This window comes from Giraffa tippelskirchi, chromosome 3 (genome assembly GCF_054371585.1).
Source record: "Giraffa tippelskirchi isolate mGirTip1 chromosome 3, T2T-mGirTip1v1.2.pri, whole genome shotgun sequence".
Classification (NCBI taxonomy): Eukaryota; Metazoa; Chordata; class Mammalia; order Artiodactyla; family Giraffidae; genus Giraffa; species Giraffa tippelskirchi.
Genome location: NC_137277.1, coordinates 98,290,519 through 98,309,528, shown reverse-complemented (window position 1 = coordinate 98,309,528; position 19,010 = coordinate 98,290,519). Strand labels below are relative to the sequence as shown.

At 38.9% G+C, this 19,010-nt stretch overlaps 1 long non-coding RNA gene across 1 annotated transcript in view; it reads left to right on the top strand.

Annotated features, from left to right (window-relative positions):
* The window catches only part of LOC145542927 (uncharacterized), a 90,994-nt gene that overhangs the window by 31,380 nt on the left and 40,604 nt on the right, over window positions 1-19,010 (top strand). The window contains exon 4 of the long non-coding RNA XR_014080271.1: window positions 17,685-17,749. This is a non-coding gene — a long non-coding RNA (uncharacterized LOC145542927). The remainder of the gene's footprint in view (window positions 1-17,684; window positions 17,750-19,010) is intronic.

Genomic DNA, 19,010 nt, shown 5'->3' with positions numbered 1-19,010 from the left:
CCTATTTCCCAAGTATGGATTATCACCTTTATGCTGGTTTCTCCCAAATCTTTCCAAGTGCCACCTCCCACCTAAGCTCTAATCTAATAGCATATTTCCATTTGCACACCCAGGGCCTGTCCTGGGATGCACCCAAACCAGTAAGACTAAAATTCAGACTCACCAGTTCTCATCTTGCTAGTAAACCAACTTCTTCAAATTCATTTTTCTTGCTAAACACCCAGGCTTTGGATTTTCCTCTCTATGCCATCCCTAATATCCCAAATAGTACCAAGTTCTTTTTATTTTTTTCTGGACCACCAGGGAAGCCCTGAGCCAGCAGGAAACCCTTTCCTGGACCGATACCTCTCAAATCCTTTCTTTCTCTCATTCTGTCATTACTTTGTCATTGCCTGAAAAATTGTCATTTGCCCCTCGTTGAGCTTCTACCTCTAGTTGTACCTCTAAATCAATCTGACATATGGTCAGATTAAATTTCCTGAAACAAAATTCTGGACACAGCACCCTGTCTCCTGCCCCCTCGTGCATCTTCTGTGCTCCAGTCTAAAGTGAAAACTCTAGAGCCTGACTCTCAAGTCATCCACAGTTTGATCCTAACTTACTTTGCCATTCTGATCCTATTATGTGTAGGATTTTTATTTATTAAAAAAATTTTAGATTCTTTTCCATTACAGTCTATTATGAGATATTTATTATAGCTCCCTGTGCTATACGTTGGGCCTTGTCATTTATATATTTTATATAATACGTAGTAATTTGTATCTATGTGTTAGTCACTCAGTCATATCCGACTCTTTGTGACCCCATGGACTGCAGCCCACTAGACTCCTCTGTCCATGGGATTCTCCAGGCAAGAATACTGGAGTGGGTTACCATTTCCTTCTCCAGGGGATCTTCTGGACCCAGGAATTGAACCCAGGTCTCCCACATTGTAGGCAGATTCCTTACCAACTAAGCTACCAAGGAAGCCCCTGCTGACCCCAAACTCCTAATTTATCCCTCACCCCACACTTTCCCCTTTGGTAACTATAAGTTTGTTATCTATGTCTGTGAACCTGTCTCTGTTTTATAAGTAAGTTCATTTTTACCATATTTTAGATTCCACATATGTGTTATTATGTAGTATTTGTCCTTCTCTAACTTATTTCATTTAGTACAATAATCTCTAGATCCATCCATGTTGCTGCAAATGGCATTATTTCATTCTTTTTTATGGCTAAGTAGTCTATATGTGGGCTTCCCAGGTGGTGCTAGTGGTAAAGAACCTGCCTGCCAGTCAGTGCAGGAAATGGAAGAGATGCTGGTTTGATCCCTGGGTTGGGAAGATCCCCTGGAGAAGGGCATGGCAACTCACTCCAGTATTCTTGCCTGGAGGATCCCAAGGACAGAGGAGCCTAGCGGGCTACATACAGTCCATGGGGTTGCAAAGAGGCAGACATGACTGAAGCGGCTTAGCACGCGCGCAGTCTATAAGTAGGATTTTTAAAAACACTTTATGACCCATAATTGTGTTCCATATTGTCCCACTGTCCTGCATTTGCTTAGGGTGTTATTCTTTACATGCAGTCTCTTTAAAGCTCTGTGCAGCTCAATCCGAGAATCAACTTAAGTGTCAAACCAAATGCCACTTCCTCCATGAAGTCCTCCTCCTTGTCCCCTTGTAAAATGCCTTTAATAGATGTATGAACCACCTGGGCATCATACTGGAATGTAGATTCTGGTTCAGTAGGCCTCAGATAAGGTGTGGGGTTCTGCATTTCTAACAAACTCTTCGTTGATGCTGAAGGTGCCTGGGCCACAAGTTGAGCAGCAAGGCCCTGGAGAGAAGCATGTTCTTTCACTGAACTGTGGGGCAAGATACCAGGACAGAAATTATGTATTATTTATTTACACTACAATCTTCAAAGTACCCATTTTACCTTGTCAAAGATAGGGATTGGCACATAGTTATTTTGATTGAATACAGTAACTCATTCAAATTACTTGAATTGAATATGCTTCTGATATTGCCTTTTCTTTTCCACTCTGTGGTTACCCTCATGTCTTAGTTTAATTGGATTTCAAATAGATAAATATGTGGGAAGAAGGGGATACTCCATACATGATCTGCTGTAGGTGAGGATGACCCACCATTTTTAAGGTAATGCTAATTTAATTTTTGTGATAGCTAGGATCCTTAAATGCAAAAAACTGAAGTCACTCTAGCTTAAGCAGAAAAGTAATTTCTAAAAGTATATTAGGCAGCTCACAGAATTGTTGAGAGGGTCAGAAACTACACAGTAAAAGCAATGCATAAATTATACCAGGGGACTCCACAGATACACCTTTTGGGCATAGAATCAGCAGCTTGCTGGGTATTTGACTGTAGTTCTGAACTTTGGCCATTTCAGGTATGTGTGTCTTCCACCACTGTTAGTACAATGGATTCTGTGCAGGGCCTCCTTCTTCATGTTTGTATTGGTTTCCAGTTTGTAATGAATTTTCAGAAACTGAGTGGCTTAAAACAAAAATGTGCATGCATACTTAGTTGTGTCTGACCCTTTGTGACCCCATGGACTGTAGCCTGCCAGGCTCCGCTGTCCACGGAATTCTCCAGGCAAGATTACTAGAGTGGGTTGCTATTTCCTTCCCCAGGGGATCCTCCCAATCCAGTAATTGAACCTGTCTCTCCTGTGTTGGCAGGCAGATTCTTTACCACTGAGCCATGTGGGAAGCCCCAAAACAAAAATGTGTGCTATTGTGCTAAGTTACTTCAGTTGTGTCCGACTCTTTGTGACATTATGGACTGCAAGCCTCCAGGCTCCTCTGTCTAAGTATTCACTTACAATTCTGGAGGACAAAAGTCAAGAGTCAGTATCACTGACTTGGTTGGAAATCGGGGAAGGTATGGCCAGGGCTATCTCCTTCTGGTGACTCTAGGAGAGAACACATTCCTTACAAACCCTGCCAACTTCTGATGGCATCTGGTATTACTTGGCTTGGCTGCATAGCTCTAGTCTTCAAGGTCAGGATCTTTAAACCCCTCTGCTCTGTCGTCACATTGTCGTCTCTTCCTCGTATGTGTCAAGTCCCCCTCTGCCCTCCTTTTTTTTTTAAAAAAAAAAACAAAAAACTTTTTATATTCCCAGCCCAGAGATTGAACCTGGGTCTCTTGCATTGCAGGCAGTTTCTTTACCATCTGAGCCAACCATTTCTACAAGTAGATCATTTTTATATTGAAGTATAACTGATTAACAATGTTGTGGTAGTTTCAAGTGGACAACCATACGTATACATGTATCCATTCTCCCCCAAACGCCCCTCCCATTCAGGCTGCCGCATAACCTTGAGCAAAGCTCCTTGTTTTATACAGTAGGTCCTTGTTGGTTATCCATTTAAAATATAGCAGTGTGTACATGTTGATCCCAAACTCCCTAACTATCCCTTCCCCACATCCTTCTCCCCTGGCATCCATGAGTTCCTTCTCTAAGTCTGTGAGTCTGTTTCTGTTTTGTAAATAAGTTCATTTGTATAATTACTTTTTCACTCTTTTTAAAAAAATTAATTTATTTTAATTGGAGGCTAATTACTTTACAATATTGTTGTGGTTTTCACCATACATTGACATGAATCAGCCACGGGTGTACATGTGTCCCCCCAATCCCAAACCTCCTTTCCACCTCCCTCCCCATCCCATCCCTCTGGGTTGTCCCATCACACTGGCTTTGAGTGCCTTGTTTCATACATTGAACTTGGACTGGTCATCTGTTTCACATATGGTAATATACATGTTTCAATGCTATTCTCTCAAATCATCCCACCCTTGCCTTCTCCCACAGAGTCCAAAAGTCTGTTCTTTATACCTGTGTCTCTTTTGCTGTCTTGCATATAGGGTCGTCATTACCATTTTTCTAAATTCCATATATATGTGTTAATACACTGTATTGGTGTTTTTCTTTCTGACTTACTTTTCTCTGTATAATAGGTTGCAGTTTCATCCACCTCATTAGAACTGACTCAAATGTGTTCTTCTTAATAGCTGAGTAATATTCCACTGTGTATATGTAACACAATCTTCTTATCCATTCGTCAGCTGGTGGACATCTAGATTGCTTCCATGTCCTAGTAAACAGTACTGCAATGAACATTGGGGTACATGTATCTCTTTCAGTTCTGGTTTCCTTGGTGTGTGTGCCCAGCAGTGGGATTGCTAGGTTGTCTGGCAGTTCCATTTCCAGGTTTTTAAGGAATCTCCACACTGTTCTCCATTGCCCTCCTTTTTTTAAGGATACATGCAAGGTTGTATATGGCCCACCTGGATAACACAGGTTACTCTCCCTGTCTCAATACCTTTAATTTAAACACATCTGTGAAGTCTTTACCTTATAAGGTAACATTCACAAGTCCCAGGTATTGGAACCTGTTATCTTTGGGGGTCATCTTTTGTCATACCTGCAATGGTATTTGCTTCTGCATTGAAGTCTCAATTGTGTACATCTCACTGGTGGAGCCCAGGTCTGCAAGGGAGGCTAGTAAGTGAGCTTGTCAGGAAAGGCATTCAAAGATATGAGATAGACAAAATGTCAAGTATCAACTAAAATAGTTTCCAAAGTGCCATAAAAATGAACTTGCTGGCAGATCCTTTAAACTGAGAGAAGCTAATCATGGCTGAATGTTTTGGGCACCAAATTTCAAGCCAGCGTGGACAAGGAAAATCATCCATTTGGAAAATAAATTTCTTTGACTTGGGGAATCAGCAGGAATGGCTTTGGGCAATGTCCCTCTTTCAATCACAGGAAAAATCTTCCCCGGGACTCTAATATGACCAATTCAGTTAAATTTTATATTTTATTAAGAATGACACTAAAGTTATAATGTCATGGTAAATTCCATTTCCTATCTGATCTGATGTATATCACACCTGTGGTGCCCAGAACTGTCCAATACATTTATGGCAATAAAGACTCGGACAATAGAAGATGCACAGCTTGTTTCTTTAACTCTCTGATATGATTTTCAAGCAAACCCAAAGGTCCTTCTGGTACTCCCCCCCTTTTTCTCAATGCATGTGTGTGCTTCCATGTCAGCAATTAATTTCCTCAGCTTCTCTTACCTGTATAGCTGCTAGAAATAATGGTGCCAACTCTTATTTGCCTATTCAATCAGTAAAAAAAAAAAAAAATCAAACAATCTGGTAAGAAATACCATGCCTTAATAGTGTTACAGTGATGATAAGCATCTTACAGGTTGCTTAGAGTCCAAATTACTGTGGTGAGAACAGTAATTCTACATTTTGAGGTGTCTGTGTATATAAGAGGGAAAGGAATCCATGTAAAAGTTATTGAGATCAGCATTTATAGCAACTACATTGATGTCAATATAAATGCATCTTGGGCTCTTCTGTAAAATGATCATCTGAGAACATTGTTTTATTGTTGATACTTTGCTGTATGTTTGTTTCTAAGACACACTTAAAAAAATCCAGTTTGTTCCCTTGAGCATTTGCAGGGGTGGGGAATCTGGCAGCATAACAAAAGCTTTCTGTTGGGAGGCCCAGAATCAAAGTGAGGTAAAAGTTGTAGAAAAAATTATTTTCTTTAACCTTAGCAGCTTACTATTTCTGTGTTGAGAGATTTTATTTGGGAAGGGACCGTTATGATCTGATTGGCAATGATTCCAGCTCCTCCAAACACTAACTCTTTCTGGCACTCCACCTCTCATTTAAGATGAGAATAATAAACATGTCATCTTCTTACTTCCAAGCAGCAGTTACTTTTTCTTTTCTTAGATATGATTGACATTTTCAGAAAAGCGTATTTTGGAGCTCTTCTCTCCCTTGGGTTCTAGAGTGGTTCTGTGTGTATTGAACTTTCACAAAATATCCATCTCTATATTGACCCCAACCTCCTATTTGATGTGACCTTTGTGATGGGTGGAGGAAGGATGAAGGAGAACTGGAGAAGTTTTGGAAGCTTCACTCTGTGAATTAATACTTATGCTTCAGCATAATGCTGGTATTTGATCAAACATAAAAAGCTTCAAGCTTTTAAGGTCCTGCTGACACCAGTATCAACAAAGCATTGAAGCAGAAGCTTTCCGGCGGCTGATTAGAGGGAGATTTTATTTCACTAGCTTTAAGACTAAGTATACCTTTTAGTAGATTTTTCTCAAGGATAAGGTACATCATGCATTATAAATCAAATTCAAGAGCTTTAATAAAGTACCCTTGATAATTTGGTAATATATTATCACTATGTTTTGGAAAGGCAATAAATGACTGCTTTTTATAGTGTAATTTAAAATAATAATGTGGATTACAGTTGTGTTCAGTCATGAAAGTATAATTTAACAGTTTGGGCTTATAATAACCTTTCTTCCCTTGACAGTGTCCACTCTTACTTTAGTCCAAGTATGGCCTACTTGGGAATGATTTACTGTGCTTGCTTTTAGAGTCTAGTAGGGCTGAACATGTGTTTAATTGGAATTTTATGTTGTTGTCTTGGAAAAGCTTCACACAAAAATGAAATTGAAAGCTGGAGGATCAAGACTGCTAAAGTGTGAGCTATTCCAATATCAAAAGCATAACCCAACGTTTGCAAGCTTACTGTATCCTTGGGGACCCTCCAGGAAATGGAGGAGTCATGAGAAGTGGAACTGGAAAGAATTTAATGAGGGAAGCATTTATAAAGGTGTGGGAAGGTGCCAAGGAGCAACAAGGGACAGCGAAGCACCCAGGAATTCATGCCATAGGAGACTTCACTACCCCAGGCCTGAAGAGATGAGTGGTTTTGCTGCTCCTGGATCTGGAAAAGGCAGTAGTTGTGGAAGAGGGGGCAGGATACGGGTGCTGTGGCCTCAGTGGAGGAAGGTGCTCACTATTCAGTTGCATTTAGGCGAGGAGGGGGTTGGGAAGATTAAAATCACCAACATTTTCCCCACCTTTGAAATCTCCCTGTGGAGTCTCCTATTGGGTAGACCCAACCAATGCTGGAAGTTCAAATGATACCATCTGAGGCACATAGCAGGGTGAAGACAGGTGGGGTGTGGATTTGGAGGGATACCCAGCACGTATACCAGCCACACATGAACAAAACTGATGCTGAAAGACTGCATTTTTATCTGATATGTATGTGACCAATTAGAACCCAAACTCAAAATAGTTCCTGTTTTCTTCTGCTTTCTAGCCATTACACATAAAAAAGCCTTTTTCAAAGTTCTCTTTTTCCTGAGTTTCTGTGATTTTCAGAGCTGTTTGTTTTATATCTTTAATCAAGTTGGAATGCAACGCATTTGCTTTTAACAAGGATACACCGTTCTCTAGGAACACAGAACAAAACAGAAATAACCCAATTTTTGCTACTATTCAGGACTATAGGGAGAAATCTTGCCATTCATAAGATCCATCATAAAAATACAAATGGATAACTTCACTTTTAATTGTTTGTCAAGGATTCTGTAGAGCTCTTCTGGGGTTCCCAACTCCCCCTCCTATATCTCCTACCTTCAACTCCCCACTTTGAAAGCTCTACATACCCTTCTTACCTGCTCTGTAGACCTGTTTGGGTTCCAAAGCAGAACTGAAACTATGTCTCCCTTTCTCAGGTGTCTGAGTTAGCTGAGAACCTATTTGCCCTTCTCTGATTTTATAGCATGGCCTCTTTCATTGTCCACGGGCTACCATGCCTCACAATCCTCTGAAATTCTACTTTTCTTGCAGTGCTCTGGGGTCAGCTGAATTGTAGGCAACATAGATGACTGATGAGAGCTCGAAACTGAGAATCATGAGGTAGATTCTAATTCCAACTTTTAGCCAGATAGCATTCATCAGTTAAATCAAAGAATATTTTTATTAATTTTTTTAAAATTTTATTTTTAACACCAAAAACATTTTGTATTGGGATATAGCCAATTAACAATGTTGTGATAGTTTCAGGTGAACAGTGAAAGGACTCAGCCATACATATACATGTATCCATTCCCCCTCAAATCCCCCTACCACCCAGGCTGGCACATAACATTGAGCAGGTCATGTAACCACTGCTATATTTAAAATGGATACCCAACAAAAACCTATTGTATTGTACATGGAACTCAAAGTATATTTCTAAGCCTTGTTTTTGTCATCTGAAAAACAGGGTGCATGAAACAGATCTGTGATCCCTCAAATACTACTGTGAAATCAATAGAATGAGAGTTGGTGGAAGAACTTAGTAGTCTTCACGGGAAATGGAGGCTAAGTGGAGATGGGTTGGACCCTGAAGATCACAATTGTATGCCAGGATCTGGGTTTTCGTTTTAATCCCAGAAAATCACTCTTGTTTGGCACTAGGGGATGTCATGCTTGCACTCACCCTAAGTAAACATCCACAAGCTGTGATAGAGATTGTAATGCCAATTTAGGACTCTTCTGGCGTCCAAGTAAGCACTGTGCCCTGGTTCTTCAATCACTGCACTAGGACAAGTTCTTTGGGTCTAGATCCCCTTTTCAATGAGCAACAGTCTGGACCTGCCACAACAGAATCACACAGGAGACTAAAGTAGCTATCACAATGCCAATGTATTCATTTACAATCAGAAATTTAAGATGAGTACTTATACAATCAACAGCTTTTTTCTAACTGCACGGGAAATTTAATCACAATCTCAAGTCATTTCCTTTACCATCGGCAACTCCTCTCTTAGGGACCTATTATACTTAAAGTCTGGGAAGTTGTTCTGTCAACACTAGGCAAATCTATACTAAGAAGATTTTTGTTAGGCATGGAAATGGAACAAAGAATGTTATGTCTACAGCACAAGGTAAGATGGTTAAACAATATTGTACATTCACCTCACCCAGAGATGTCTTTGGAACCCTAAAATATACTCTGCCTAATATCCTTGCTTCCAACACTGTCAAGGATGTCTGTCTCTGAGCCTGCTTCCATGGGCCACTGATTCCGCTCCCCAGCCCCTTCCTAGGCACCTTCTTGCTTTCTTTCCTCAGACATGTTTAATCAAGTTGCAATCTAGACAGTAGACAGGTGGCCTGGGAAGCTATTTTCTCTCTTGGAGATAACTTGCTTATTTCTGTTCAGATCCATTCTGTGTAGATATCAAGTTAAGTTCTCAGGGAAATTCTCATTTTCTGTGCTTGGAGGAAACCTCAAACAATAACAGCTGAAGAAGAAGCTAAAGACTTCACTGCCCTGGTGGGCCAGCCAAGTCCTCTGTGAGACATTCTGTTGAAATGAAGGCAAGGCTATATTCCCACCAATTCCCTCATACATGTGGTTAACGTGATTGGTTGTGTTTGTTCCCAAATCCATGTATGACAATTGTTCTAGGCATTGTAATTTTATACTCTAACTAAATTGTAAGAAAATATGAGTATAAAAAGAAAATTATGAAAACCAAAAGCTTTGCAAAGACTCAATAAACATAAATAGCTAAAGATTCTATTGCTGAGAAAAACAATTTTAAATATTGAGGAAAAATTTTTTAAAATTAGGCCTCTGCACTCGTATTGGCTTACAGATAACTTTAAATTTGCACTCCACTAAAGACAATGAAATCAGAGATTGTGAACAAATGCTTTATGCACAAGACTGACAGGAAGCTATATTGAAATGAATAATACTGTCTGTATACCAAGAGATTTGTGGATAAATGTATATTTGTGTGTTCTAATAGAAATTAAAATGTTCAGGCTATGTATGCATCTATTACCCTTTATGATTCCTTGCTTTAACTGATATTTTTGACTTCCTGACTAAAGATCCCAACTGAGTCAGATAAGAGTGCCTCAAATGCTATGTGAATAATGATAATAACTTCAGGAAAATTATAGTGGCTACCACCCATGCAACTACATTTTTTAACAAATACAGTTGATTATTAAAATGGAACATGACATTTACTCATTAGTATGAAATCACTGCACGTGGTAACTGCAGCCATGAGATTGAAAGATGTTTACTCCTTGGAAGAAAAGCTATGACAAACCTGGATAGCATATTAAAAAGCAGACACATCACTTTGCCAACAAAGGTCCTTCTAGTCAAGGAGACGATTTTTCCAGTAGTCACATACAGATGTGAGAATCGGACCATAAAGAAGCCTGAGCACTGAAGGAATGATGCTTTCGAATTGTGGTGTTGGAGAAGAGTCTTGAGAATCCCTTGGACAGCAAGGTGATCAAACCAGTCAATTGTAAAGGAAATGAGTCCTGAATACTCATTGGAAGGACTGATGCTAAAGCTGAAACTCCAATACTTTGGCCACCTGAGGCAAAGAGCTGACTCATTGGAAAAGACCCTGATGCTGGGAAAGATTGAGGGCAGAAGGAGAAGGGGGTGACAGAGGATGAGATGTTTGGATGGCATCACAGACTCAGTGGACATGAATTTGAGCAAGCTCTGGGAGAGAGTGAAGGACAGGGAAGCCTGGTGTGCTGCAGTCCATGGGGTTGCAAAGAGTTGGACATGACTTAGTGACTGAACAGCAACATGCAATTATAGATTATCTTCTATAGCAAAAGTAACCAAATTGGCCTTCTTGCTCAGTATGCCTCTTTTCTCTCTAAACTCCCTTGGGAAATAAATTGAGGTGCCAATTCCAGGGAGTTTCTATTGAGTGCCAGTGTCACCAGGCTCTCTGATCCTTCCCTGTCCCCAGGAGGCACTGCTTTACCTAGATGTGCCCCCTCAGATGGGTAGTGAGCAGAGAGACTGGTTTTCCTTTGCACCTTAGGTGTCATGGGGAATGAAATGAGAATAAAACAGTTTTGTGTCCAGCTAGAGGAACCCTAACTTGAAGACTGCAAGTGTTGATAGCTTGGGTCCACACTGCATCTATTCAAGGATGCTCAATCTTGAACAGATTTCTCAGTCTCCACAGAATAGAATTTTTAATCAGAAATGCCAAAGCTTTTGGTGAATGTTAAGTCCCCATTCCTTCCTAATCCTGGTGAGTTTTCATTGATTCTGTCTTCTGTCCTGGGTCTTCCCCTCTCAGCAAAGTCTATTGGGAAGAGAATCCTGCCTACTACCTACATTTTTGCTCCTGCAAAACCCCACTGTCTGAGAAGGGGAAGAGCAAAGTTTAAACAGCCTCATGGGGACATGACCTCATAAGTTTGGACTGAAGGAACTCAAGTTAATTAATAAATTATTGAATGGAAATAATAGTAAAGTCACAATTTCAGGGTTGGGGGAAGGGTAGGAAAATATGAAAATGATCCTTTCATAACTCACCATATTAATTTCAAAATATTTGAAAAATACCCAGGATAATATACGATGCTTGAATTTAATGTAAATGAAAGACTTAGGAGAAATGAGAAATAGAATAAGGCATTTTATATTAGCTAAAAAAATCAATTTCCATTATTAAATACAAGCTCAAGAAAAAAACAGAAAATGGCATAAATCAGGACTTTTTTTTTTGCAATAAAAATGGTATTGCTATTCATAATTACAAGAAAAGGATGACAATATTTTAAATGAGTTAACTTTGGCCCATCATGCTCACTTCATGGTGTGAAGAAAACAGCACTTAAATGATTTTTTTCCCTTAATTTGTTCTAAATTATAGCAAAGTGCTCTGCAAGAAGCAAGTGCTTGTGTTAATTAACTCTGAGGAGAGAAGGTCAGTGGTATACATAGTACTCATTTTGTGCCTTTAGTTATAGATTTTATTCTGCAATTAGAATTCTTCATTAGGCATTCATTATAAGCACATGCAGATTTTCACTATTTTATCTAGCATTTCAGATTTAGGCACATTTGTTATTTTTTTCTAAAAAAATTTAAAATGCAGCAATACTAATAGAATTGACTTAAGAAATAAAACATATGGTTCAACACATTTAAAAGTATACCTGGAATATTAACCTTTTATGTAAGCCTGAATATTATTCCAGAATCACTGCTGATGGTGACTGCAGCCATGAAATTAAAAGACGCTTACTCCTTGGCAGGAAGGTTATGGCCAACCTAGATAGCATATTTAAAAGCAGAGACATTACTTTGCCAACAAAGGTCCGTCTAGTCAAGGCTATGGTTTTTCCAGTGGTCATGTATGGATGTGAGAGTTGGACGGTGAAGAAAGCTGAGCGCCGCAGAATTGATGCTTTTGAACTGTGGTGTTGGAGAAGACTCTTGAGAGTCCCTTGGACTGCAAGGAGATCCAATCAATCCATCCTAAAAGAGATCAATCCTGGGTGTTCATTGGAAGGTCTGATGTTGAAGCTGAAACTCCAATACTTTGGCCACCTCATGCGAAGTGTTGACTCATTGGAAAAGACCCTAATGCTGGGTAGGATTGGGGGTGGGAGGAGAAGGGGACGACAGAGGATGAGATGGTTGGATGGCATCACCGACTCGATGAACATGGGTTTGGGTAGACTCCAGGAGTTGGTGATGGACAGGGAGGCCTGGCGTGCTGCAGTTCATGGGGTCGCAGAGAGTCGGACACGACTGAGCGACTGAACTGAACTGAACTGAATATTATTAGCTGAATTTTTAAAGCTGCGTTACACTATGGGCTTCCCTGGTGGCTCAGAAGGTAAAGAATCTGCCTGGAATGCAGGAGACCCAAGTTCAATTCCTGGGTTGGGAAGATCCCCTGGAGTAGGAAATGGCAACCCACTCCAGTTATTATTGCCTGGAGAATTCCATGGACAAAGGAGCCTGGAGGACTACGGTCCACGGGGTCACAAGGATTTGAACACGACTGAGCAACTAACACACACACACACACACACACACACACACACACACTATTGTACTTCAAATTTTACAACCTAAGAGTGAACAGATCTGAATTTTCAGTCATTTTCTATTGAATTGTAAACACTGGAAATAAAATTCTAAGTGCTGTAAATTTTTGTAAATAATCCAAGACACCAACAGTTTTCATTAGGCTTTAGAGAACCATGAACAGCTAAGTCAATGTTCCTAAAATAGATTTAACTTTTAAATGTTTATTTCTAATGTTCATTTATAAATGCTTTAGTTTTTTTCCAGTAAAAGCCATTATTTTTATACATAATAATTGAGTTGTAATTATGTAGCTCATATAGCACATGATGTAATATAGATTTTTAAACTGAAATTGTTTATGAAAGTAAATATTAATGCCGTGATATGATCAGCAATGCAGATTTACCCACCCATTCCATTCCACCCCAGTAATAACTAGGAATAACTATAACAAAGTTGGCTTTAAATGGATTTAGCTGTAGTATAAAGGTAATAATGTATGCCATTCTTGTGGTTGTCTTTTTTCTGAGGATTCGGAAGTTAAGTATGTGTAAATTAGGTACGTCTTTTCTTTATTATTGGTCAAAAACTAAAAAGCTTTCTTTCTAACTCAAGAAGATAGAAAAGAAATCTCTTTTATTTATTTAAAATTTCCTGTTTAACAGGCGTTACTCTTTCTGTTAAGTTTCTTAAGTTTCTTTCTTTACCTGACAGAATTCATCAGTATCCTTTTTTTCTGATTCTTTTCTTTCTGTTAATATTTGTGTCACATTATATTACATTTACTATGTACATATTCTTCCCTGAGACCTCGTGAGCTCCCTCACGGGGTTTTATTTGTATTACCAGTTCTAGAACCTAGAACCCACTTTAGGGGCACATTGTTGTTGTTCAGTCGCTAAGTCGTGTCTGACTCCTTGTGAACCCATGAACTGCAGCACGCCAGGCTTCCCTGTCCTTCACTATCTACTGGAGTTTGCTCAAACCCGCGTCCATTGAATTAGTGATACTATCCAACCATCTTATCCTCTGCTGCCCCCGTCTCCTCTTGCCCTCAATCTTTCCCAGCATCAGGGTCTTTTCCAACGAGTTGGCTCTTTGCCTGCTGGGGCACATAGTCTCTAAATAAATGTTTCAGGCTTCTCTGATAGAGAGACATTTCTTCTTCTTCTTCCTTACCAGGCTCAACTGGTAAAGAATCTGCTTGCAATGCAGGAGACCCTGGTTTGATTCCTGGGTCAGGAAGATCCGCTGGAGAAGGGATAGGCTACCCACTCCAATGTTCTTGGGCTTCCCTTGTGGCTCAGCTGGTAAAGAATCTGCCTGCAATGCAGGAGACCTGGGTTCAATCCCTGGGTTGGGATGATCCCCTGGAGAAGGAAAAGGCTACCCACTCCAGTATTCTGGCCTGGAGAATTCCATGCACTGTATAGTCCATGGGTTCGCAAAGAGTTGAGCATGACTGAGTGACTTTCACATGGTTCCCATGGTTCCAAATAGAAGTGCTTGCCAATACACTGAAGTGCTTCCCATGTATATTATAATGCTTTTAAGACTTGCCAAAGGATGTTAGACTTCGCTTCTAGATATTTCTTTTCTAAATCAGGGGTCAGCAAACCTCTCCTGTAAAGGGTGAGAGGTAAATATCAAAGGATTTCAGGCCCTTCAGTGTATGCTGCAGCCTAGCCTGGAAGCGATCATACACAGTGAGTGAATGAATGAGGATCTCTGTGTTCCCGTAACTTTATTTACAGAAACAGGCAGTAGGCTGGATTTCACCCTGCCAGTTGCTGTTCTACATCATTGTTTTGAGGGGTGGAAGAAAAGGGAATAAAGATTCCAACCATGTATAGTAGTAATCGTTGCAAAGTTTCATATAAATGTTGGTGATAAGAATTTTGATGGAATGTAACATTTTGAAATGTTTCTCAATGTTTGTTCCCTAAGAACAAAGAGGAAACTAAGCAAGTTTTGTTTTTCCCCTTCTGTACTTTGTCTATCATGAAGAGTAAGCCATGAGGTTGTAATGGATAAACAGGAGTGAGAGAATTGGAAATGCTGATAAGACACTAGAGAGGTGAAATAAAAAGAGCACAGAAGGCAGAAAGTTGACAAGATATATGTTGGTCTAAATTCTCCAGTGAACGAGCTGTTAGACAGATTGAAGAAAAATTGGGTTTTGCTTGGTTCTTATTTGGGGCAGGAGAAGAGAATGTCATATAACAATGGTCCTCATATATTTTTGCTTGCATACTCCTAAAAGAATTTTGGAAAAAAATCCCTCCCTACATTTCTAATTTGACATTTAAAATTTTTTATAATTAGGGTGCAATTTTCATCATATTATAATGACATTTAAAAGTTAAAACATCATGTCATCCTTTCAACACATCCAGTGGAATATAATATCATAGCCTATTTTTAACTTTTTATTTTGAAATAACTTTAGATTTATAGAAAATCTCCAGCATAGTACAGTACCAGCATAGTACAGAGAATTTCTATATACCATTCACTCAACTTCTAATGGTACATATCATATAACCATAGTACAATCATTAAAACTAAGAAATTACTACTGATATAATACTGCTAACTACAAATTTTATTCTAATTTCACGTTTTCCCACAATATCCATTTTCTGTTTCAGGATCCAGTTCAGGATTTTACCTTGCATTTAGTTGTGATAGCTTCTTATTCTCCTCCAATCTGTGACATTTCCTCAGTCTTTCCTTTCATGACCTGGATACTTTCGAAGTCATCAATTATTTTGTGTAATGCTTGTCAATTTGAATTTGGCTATGTTTTTTATTGTTAAATTGGGATTACGCATTATTTCAGTAGATACCCAAAAAGTCATGTGCTCTTCTTAGAGCGTGATACTAGAGAATGCCTGATGCTGATGTGGCTTATTACTGCTTATCTTAACCCTGAGGTTTCTCTTATAAAGTTAGTACTTTCCAGTTATAATTAATGACTATTTTGAAGGCAATATTTTAAGGCTATGAAAATTTCCTATTTCTTTAAATGTTCACCCACAAATTTTAGAACCCACTAGTGGATCTTGCTGTAACCATTGTTACTGTTGTGTTTTCCTAGTGGTGATTTTTGTCTCTCTCATTCCTTCTACATTTTTAATTGGAATTCTTCTGTAGAAAAGAACTGCTGCTTCTCCCTGATTTACTTACTTGTTTATGTATTTATTTACATTAATATGGACTCATAGATATTCTATGCTTAAAATTCAATACTATCATTATTTTGTTACTCAAAGTGTTCCAGTTTTGACCATTGGGAGCTCCTTTCATTTGGTCCTGTGTCCTTTGGACATGATCTCATCTTTTTGTGAGCATTTCCTTACTTTCTGGCATCACAAGGTATTCCAGTTTCATCTTACATTTTTCCTGCCCCGGACCTGAAACCAATCACTTCACCAAGAAGCCCTAATTCTTTTGATTGGTAATACCGTGACTGTTTGAATTCTATCATAGTCTATTTAAAAATAGAAATACAAACAAACTTTTAGCAGTCAAAGATTCTTGTTTCTTTTCTGTTTAGTCTTGTATTTCCATTCCAAACCCCCTATGAACTTTATCCTAATGTATTTTTATTCTTGAAACTATTTTATTCATTTCCTTGTCATATTTGCCTACAGTAAAAAGATAAGTTAAAATTATTTTTTAAAATTTCCCTGTGAACACAGGCTGTGTTAAACATTTTCTTCTGTATTGAGTTGCCATTACAATTACTATTATTACAATTATTATCTGACAGATATGAATATATTACAATGATTGATAAATAGTGTATATAAAAATAAAATGTTATATTTCATTCCTTAATGAAATGGATGTACCATAGATGAAATTAATTAATATTAATTAAAAATTGCTAGCATGAATCAAGATTCAGCATGAATTCTATTCCACCCAGCCCCTTTCTTTTGTAGCTATATGTGCTGAGAAAGCTGGCAGAGGTTGTTGGTACTCACTGTTGTCCATCATCCTCTTCTTCCTGAGCACACTGGGAGACCTCCCAGACTTCCTTGCAGTTAGATTGGACCCTGTGACTAATTCTGGCCAATGGTATATGAGAAGAAGTGCCATGTTGTGCTTCTAGACCCAGAAACTTCAGAGTTCTCTACTCCTTTTTAAAATGACTATCAAGTATGCCTATTACTCTTTCACTTATGGGCACCTTGTTTTGCCTGGCATATAAAGTAAGGTTGGGAAAAATAAAATATTGCTAATTTTATCATACTTTGGGCAATACTACTTTTCTATTAAAATGTCTTTATTTTATACATGCTTTAATCCGAACACTTGATTTGCACATATAGTTCATCCAATTTAATGAAAATTTTTATCATAAAACTTAATTGGTAAAGCCAATCTTTATTGTCAAACAAATGAGCCAAATAAGACAATGTTCAAAAAAATTATGATTTCATTTTTCAGTTCAAATAAGCATGATAATACTCCTCCCCAAAGCTCAGTTAGAAATCTAAGATTAATAAAACACAGAGCCTTGCCATGAGCTTATAAAGTAATACCTCAGGGTCTTATCAACAGTTGCACTGTCTTTACTTTGCTTTTCTGAGATATTCTCTCCAGATATAGTCTTTCATAATAGACAGGGGCTGGATGAGATAAAGTCTCAAAGGAAGGTAGTTATCACTCCTGCTGTTTATATATGTGTATATAAAATGCATATTAATTTAGACTATCCCAACATGGGCAAAATAACCCATTTCTAATTCATCACTTCATCCTTACCAGAAAAATGTATGAAAAGAGGGAAAGACATGAGAATATATGTGGGTTTAAGAATTCCTTTATTAAAAGAAATTTCACTGACATCATTATTTTGAAATTTTTTTCTGTCTTTGGTCCATGGAGGACTTTACCAAGATAAGGCATCATCATCATATTTTGAGTAAAAGCCATGTCTTTTTTTTTTAGGTAAAGACAGACATTTCTGCTAAATGAGACTGGAAAAAAGAACTAGCATGACACCTTGATCTCAGGCAAGTAAATTCTAAGAAAGAATATATATAAAGGTTAAAGAATCTGGAAACTGAGCTCCCCAGCAATATTCCTGCCCCTGTATCCCTTGGAAGTCTTTATGTACCCATAGAGTACATGTTCTCAGTTTAAAGACTGTTAATGTGGAGAATGTATTTCAATAGCCCATGGAAACTACATAATTAATCATGGAGATCTTTAACTTTTGTCAGGCAGAGGTAAGGGACCACTGAGGCAACCAAGATTTTTGGAGATAGAGGCCCTACTATAGATATTTAGGAGGAGCCTGGACCCATGAATGACTGAATAGGGCAAAGTTGGTGTGGATGAGAAATAAACCTTCATCGTGTTAAGTCAACGAGATTTGGGGATTGTTTGCTACAGTATTAAGCCTCCCCTGACTAAGAGAGTAGCTGATGATCCTACTGCAGATGTGACGTGGCTTTATTGTCTAGAACTGTAATATCCAGGTAGGGAATTGAATGGGAGTCACAGACAATTCTCTAGGGAGAGGCAGTGCCAGGGAAAGCCAGGATGGGGCCAAACCAAGACACTAGACTCATGTTACACCAAATACAGACTTCATAGAGATGCCAGCAGGATTCCCAGTTAGTTATCACTTACTCCCCCCTGGACCACAAGGACACAAGTGAAAGTGAAAGTGAATGTCACTCAGTCATGTCCAACTCTTTGTGACCCCTTGGACTATACAGTCCATGGAATTCTCCAGGCTAGAATACTGGAGTGGGGAGCTTTTCCCTTCTCCAGGGAATCCTCCCAACCCAGGGATCAAACCCACATCTCCCACATTGCAGGAAGATTCTTTACCAACTGAGCCATAAGAGAAGTCCAAGAATACTGGAATGGGTAGCCTATCCCTTCTCCAGCAGATCTTCCTGACCCAGGAATCGAACTGGGGTCTCCTGCATTGCAGGCGGATTGTTTACCAGCTGAGCTATCAGGGAAGCCCCCACCACAAGGACACAACAAGTTTCATATATCCAATCACCATTTTGAGGAGGGAATGTCAACTCCAGAAGACTTAATGTTTATCTAATGAGACCATGTAATACACCCTTGATAGGAAGCGGAACTTTCAATAGAAGAAACATTTAAACTGAGACAGTTGAAATTAGAAGAGCCCAAGATATCTTCAGTTGGAAAGACCTAAAATTTCCCATCACTCAGAGCTATAGAAAATAGTTGACTCTTTTTGGAGGGGGCATATTAATTATCCAGTCCCATCACTTCATGACGAATAGA